The sequence below is a fragment of the Sander lucioperca genome, chromosome 3 (assembly GCF_008315115.2).
Source record: "Sander lucioperca isolate FBNREF2018 chromosome 3, SLUC_FBN_1.2, whole genome shotgun sequence".
Lineage (NCBI taxonomy): Eukaryota > Metazoa > Chordata > Actinopteri > Perciformes > Percidae > Sander > Sander lucioperca.
Genome location: NC_050175.1, coordinates 2,295,018 through 2,301,940, shown reverse-complemented (window position 1 = coordinate 2,301,940; position 6,923 = coordinate 2,295,018).

Sequence of the window (6,923 nt, the reverse complement as noted above, 5' to 3'; positions counted from 1 at the left end):
TTTTACTGATTACTAATTCATAGAAACCGGATGATGAGTAAGGTTATTCTAAACACTGCATCCCTTATATGCAGGTGTGTGTAAAACAAACACACGAGGTCTAGTCTTTGTAGAATGTATTTCCGTGAAAGGTTGACACAAGTTGAGTTGAACACATTTCACACTAATGGGCTGCTGGGAAATAGAGGGATTTGAAGGCTAAACAGTGCTCGTCAGTGGTAGGGAATCATTTCTGAACATAAGGAAAACTATTTTAGTCAAGTGCACATACTGAATGTTTTGTTGTTCTATGCTTGAGTCTGCTTTTCCAATGTTTTATGACTCTGTATGATAAATACAAAGGAGTGTAAACTTTAACCTTTTTATGCAAGGCAAACATCCAGTAGATCATTTTAAAACAAAAGCATTTTTATTTTCTATTTATCAAAATGATTTGCTGTAAACCGGTGAGCCTGAGTGGTCTAAGCAGCCAGCGGCTGTAAAACGGTGGAATGGTTTCCTTTCCTGTAAATTCTTCATAATAAAAGTCCCCCGTTATTTTGTTATTTTAAAGCTTTTATTATGAAGCAGCAAAATCAGGAAATGTTGGGTCATCATCTGCAGTAACTCAACAAGACTCCTATAAGCAAACATGATACGTGACATTAGAGTAACAACTGACATTTACACACACACAAAACTAGCCTATTTGCATTAGAAATGATGTATGTGTTTATTTGCATATAGAGCTGCAAAGTTAGATCCAATCACAAGTGGTCACTCAAGACACATTTCTACTGCCAGGTGTAAACACACGTACTTAGCACTGCCAACTTGTGATCGGATTTTAGTACCAGGTGAAAATGGGGCCTGTGTCCCTGCTTTCAGAGATCATTGCAGAAGGCCTTCTGAACCAGCAGAGGGCAATTCAAACCACAATCATTATTTTTCTCCTGTCCTAAAAGGTGATATAATGTACACAGTCATGATGAGACAGCAATGAAACCTCCATATTATATATACAATATATTATTATAGAGCATTACAAACACCTAATGTTTGTGCCAGTGGACAATCCAAGTATCTGTGATTAATGACAGTTGGTTATAGTTTGACCACTTGGCCAAAACATGGACAACTACTTGATACATTACTAACCTGAGAAAGAAAGAAGGAAAGAAAGAAAGAAAGAAAGAAAGAAGGAAAGAAAGAAAGAAAGAAAGAAAGAAAGAAAGAAAGAAAGAAGGAAAGAAAGAAAGAAAGAAAAAAAGAAAGAAAGAAGGAAAGAAAGAAGGAAAGAAAGAAAGAGAGAAGGAAAGAAAGAAGGAAGGAAAGAAAGAAGGAAAGAAAGAAAGAAGGAAAGAAAGAAAGAAAGAAAGAAAGAAAGAAAGAAAGAAATAAAGAAGGAAAGAAAGAAAGAAAGAAATAAAGAAAGAAAGAAAGAAATAAAGAAAGAAAGAAAGAAAGAAAGAAAGAAGGAAAGAAAGAAAGAAAAAGAAAGAAGAAAAAGAAGAAAGAAAGAAGAAAGAAAGAAGGAAAGAAAGAAAGAGAAAGAAGAAAGAAAGAAAGAAAGAAAGAAAGAAAGAAAGAAAGAAGGAAAGAAAGAAAGAAAGAAATAAAGAAGGAAAGAAAGAAAGAAATAAAGAAAGAAAGAAATAAAGAAGGAAAGAAAGAAAGAAATAAAGAAGGAAAGAAAGAAAGGAAAGAAAGAAGGAAAGAAAGAAAGAAAGAAAGAAGGAAAGAAAGAAAGAAAGAAGGAAAGAAAGAAGGAAAGAAAGAAGGAAAGAAAGAAAGAAGGAAAGAAAGAAATAAATAAAGAAATAAAGAAATAAAGAAGGAAAGAAAGAAATAAAGAAAGAAAGAAATAAAGAAATAAAGAAGGAAAGAAGGAAAGAAAGAAAGAAATAAAGAAATAAAGAAGGAAAGAAAGAAAGAAGGAAAGAAAGAAAGAAATAAGAAATAAAGAAGGAAAGAAAGAAAGAAATAAAGAAAGAAAGAAATAAAGAAGGAAAGAAAGAAAGAAAGAAATAAAGAAAGAAAGAAAGAAATAAAGAAGGAAAGAAAGAAAGAAAGAAAGAAGGAAAGAAAGAAAGAAAGAAAGAAGGAAAGAAAGAAAGAAAGAAAGAAAGAAGAAAGAAGAAAGAAAGAAAGAAGGAAAGAAAGAAAGAAAGAAGGAAAGAAAGAAGGAAAGAAAGAAGGAAAGAAAGAAAGAAGGAAAGAAAGAAATAAATAAAGAAATAAAGAAATAAAGAAGGAAAGAAAGAAATAAAGAAATAAAGAAATAAAGAAATAAAGAAATAAAGAAGGAAAGAAGGAAAGAAAGAAAGAAATAAAGAAATAAAGAAGGAAAGAAAGAAAGAAGGAAAGAAAGAAAGAAATAAGAAATAAAGAAGGAAAGAAATAAAGAAATAAAGAAATAAAGAAATAAAGAAATAAAGAAGGAAAGAAAGAAATAAAGAAGGAAAGAAAGAAAGAAATAAAGAAGGAAAGAAAGAAAGAAAGAAAGAAGGAAAGAAGGAAAGAAAGAAAGAAGGAAAGAAAGAAAGAAAGAAAGAAAGAAAGAAAGAAAGAAGGAAAGAAATAAAGAAAGAAATAAATAAAGAAAGAAGGAAAGAAAGAAAGAAGGAAAGAAATAAAGAAAGAAATAAATAAAGAAAGAAGGAAAGAAAGAAGGAAAGAAAGAAAGAAAGAAGGAAAGAAAGAAATAAAGAAGGAAAGAAAGAAGGAAAGAAAGAAAGAAGGAAAGAAATAAAGAAGGAAAGAAAGAAAGAAAGAAGGAAAGAAATAAAGAAGGAAAGAAATAAAGAAAGAAATAAATAAAGAAAGAAGGAAAGAAAGAAGGAAAGAAAGAAAGAAAGAAGGAAAGAAAGAAATAAAGAAGGAAAGAAAGAAGGAAAGAAAGAAAGAAGGAAAGAAAGAAAGAAGGAAAGAAAGAAAGAAAAAAGAAAGAAGGAAAGAAAGAAGAAAGAAAGAAGGAAAGAAAGAAAGAAATAAAGAAATAAAGAAGGAAAGAAAGAAAGAAATAAAGAAGGAAAGAAAGAAATAAAGAAATAAAGAAAGAAAGAAGGAAAGAAAGAAAGAAATAAAGAAATAAAGAAGGAAAGAAAGAAAGAAATAAAGAAGGAAAGAAAGAAATAAAGAAATAAAGAAATAAAGAAATAAAGAAATAAAGAAATAAAGAAGGAAAGAAAGAAGGAAAGAAAGAAAGAAAGAAATAAAGAAGGAAAGAAAGAAAGAAATAAAGAAGGAAAGAAAGAAAGAAAGAAATAAAGAAGGAAAGAAAGAAAGAAAGAAAGAAGGAAAGAAAGAAATAAGAAGGAAAGAAAGAAAGAAGGAAAGAAATAAAGAAGGAAAGAAAGAAGGAAAGAAAGAAAGAAGGAAAGAAATAAAGAAGGAAAGAAAGAAGGAAAGAAAGAAAGAAATAAAGAAGGAAAGAAAGAAAGAAATAAATAAAGGAAAGAAAGAAGGAAAGAAAGAAATAAAGAAGGAAAGAAAGAAGGAAAGAAAGAAAGAAGGAAAGAAATAAAGAAGGAAAGAAAGAAATAAAGAAGGAAAGAAAGAAGGAAAGAAAGAAAGAAGGAAAGAAATAAAGAAGGAAAGAAAGAAGGAAAGAAAGAAAGAAAGAAATAAAGAAGGAAAGAAAGAAAGAAATAGAAGAAAGAATAAAGAAGGAAAGAAAGAAAGAATAAAGAAGGAAAGAAAGAAGAAAGAAAGAAAGAAATAAGAAGGAAGAAAGAAAGAAAGAAATAAGGAAAGAAAGAAGGAAAGAAGAAATAAAGAAGGAAAGAAAAGAAAGAAAGAAAGAAGAAAGAATAAAGAAGGAAAGAAAGAAATAAGAAGGAAAGAAAGAAAGAAAGAAAGAAATAAAGAAGGAAAGAAAGAAAGAAAGAAAGAAATAAAGAAGGAAAGAAAGAAAGAAGGAAAGAAAGAAAGAAAGAAAGAAGGAAAGAAAGAAAGAAAGAAATAAAGAAGGAAAGAAAGAAAGAAAGAAATAAAGAAAGAAAGAAATAAAGAAGGAAAGAAAGAAAGAAGGAAAGAATAAAGAAGAAAGAAAGAAGAAAGAAAGAAAGAAAGAAAGAAGGAAAGAAAGAAAGAAAGAAATAAAGAAATAAAGAAATAAAGAAATAAAGAAATAAAGAAGGAAAGAAAGAAAGAAAGAAAGAAAGAAAGAAAGAAAGAAGTGACATTATACTGTATGGCACTATCAATCACTAGCATATCATATGACCGTCAGACACAGTATCTGTACTGAATTTAGTGACCTTACAAGTTAATGCATTTCAATCCTTATATAGTATTACTATAGCCTCTACATGATGTGATATATAGTTGCTCTTTCAGAATAGTAGAAGGCCGAGTAAGTACCGAGCTGATGGAAACTGTTCTATGGCTACATAAAAGTGGGTCTGAATAGCACACAAAGCTGATTATATATACAATAAAACTACAACTAAAAGTGAACATATTGTGCAATAACACTTTAGTCATACTTCTTTCTTCCTTATATATTTATTATTACTGAAAACATGTAAGATCTCTGTCATGTGTGCAGCAGTTGGTAGCTAGCTCTTTTGTGGTTTTGAACCATACCTTCAAAATAAAAGCATGGCTTTAATGACAGCTACAGCTGGTGGAAGTCTAGTTCGCTAGCTGGGCTACTGTCTCTGGGCCATACAGTCTATTCTCTGGGCCTGTCTGTGTATTATGGGGTCTCACACACACACACACACACACACACACACACACACACACACACACACATAAAACATTAAGTCAAAAGTCTAGAAGTCAGAACAAAGAAGGTTTGAACACATTTCTTATAATAATGTATTAAGTAACCCAACATCCGGCACCAATCAGCTTCATGAGGCAAGTACAACCAACTTGTTTAAAGCTACTTCTTTTATTGTGAAAAACACACACAGGATGATAATACAATTGTGCTAGCTTCATTCTGCCACAGAAGCGCGACCACGAGACTTGTCTAGAACAATCATAATAATAATCATACCTTACCTAAAGTTGTCTTTACAGTTTTTTAATCTCTTAGGTCAGTTTGGCATACCTCGCGACTGAAAAAGTCATTTATCTAGTCTGAAAGTGAACTTCTAAAAGAAACCCAATGCAAATAAGGCTTATAATAGCCCTCGTGCAAACTCCTCCCACTGAGTTGTCCTGGGAAACACTAACAACTGTAAGAAAGGGCCTCAGTCGGCCTTCTGCACGGGGAGATTTGGGTGGAAGACCCACAGCGCCACTCATCCATTTCACTCTACAGTACAAAGTTTGGAAGAGGACGTCTCGGCCCAGCTCCGAACACTGCGAGGAGGAGGCCATCCATCAGGAGGAAGAACATGCGTCCGAAAGCTGCTGCTGCTGTTCCTTCTTCACACTGAGCTCCATGTGCCGGAGGTAAGAGTGGAGTTAACGGTACTCTGATATCAACGGATATATCATATATCAATGATATCAACGGACTCTGGCGGTGTTTAACGGTGAGAGAAGTTGTTTAGCGGAACTTGTTGCTTGGTAGCCATGACATCGTCATTTAGAGGCTCGAGGGCTCATGTTCCTGTAAACTCAGCTGGCCCAGTGAAATGTAAAATGATAAAAGCAGCAAAAGTAGCCTACGTAAAGTAAAGTATGCTAACATGACTAGTCAGCATTAAATAATATTATTTAAGATAAAAAAAAAACACTTTCAGCATGATTAAATGCAATATGAAAAAAAATATTTAAAATATGTGTAAAAAGAATTGATACTCGTAGCATAATACCTTAATATTGATATGTTCCCCTATACCATATGTTAAGTCCCTTTGTATGGTGATTAAGTCAAACTGGAAACGTAAATAATCATTCTTAAGGATTTCAGAAGTAGGATAAGTCTGGGAGAAATTAGACTTAGTGATTGCTGCTTTAACTCTCCTTATTATAATACTTAGTTTGTTAAAATAAGATGCAGTATACAGTGACTGTGACACTTCAAATCTCTGCCGGGCTCTTTTTTCATCAAGGAAGTTCAATTGCACAAGCTTTATTTTGGATGCTAGTGGGAGGATCTGCACACATGTGAAGGGAAACGGTAGCCTACTAATTCATTTCCACTGCTTGACCTTAGCCACTGAAACGACTTCAAAGGACCAGGCACGTCAACATGGCCGCCCTCGGGTTTCCCATGTTGTAACACACCCATAGGTTTGCTCAGAAGTCCCATCATGGAACACATCTTCTTCACTTCCAGGATTACTTGGACCTTATCCCACTCAGTGTACCAGTGGCTCCAGTGAAGATGCTCAGAATGGCCAGTTTAAACTAAAAGCTTCCTTAAAGTTGGAAACGTGAGTAAAAATCCAACATGTTACATCTTTTCAGTGTCTTTCAAAATGATCTTGTGCCTCTAAATTGACACTTATCTGAAAAGTAATTGCATGCTTTATTCTGTCATAATACCCGCACAAACAACCATAATATGACCACAGGCATGTTTTATTTTATATGATCCTCAGTTGTAACCTGAGAAAACTAGCAGCATGTGAAGGTGAAAGGATTTGAGGATATAGAAGCTGTTTTATTACCTCTTACCTCACAGAAATGTTTTTTATTTTATTTATTTTTTTTATTTCTGAGAGTATGGATTATAATGACTGGACACAGTTTTTCTAGCATACTGGAAGTATGACCCTCATAGTCTGTAAGTAGTTGTAAGTAATGGTTTTGACTCCTCAAACATTTTGAGCATCTGTTCCTCTTGCTGTCATTGCAGAGACTTCTTACAGTTAGTGTTGACTCAGTATATGTGACTCTGTAGTCTAGCAGGAAGCCCACTCATCTGACTTTTCTGTGTCTCCATGTGGATGCTTTTCACTGTGGGATTGGCCTGCAAATCTGAGTCTCTGCCTTTTGAATGTAGGCCAAATATTCACTATCCTCATATGATATTC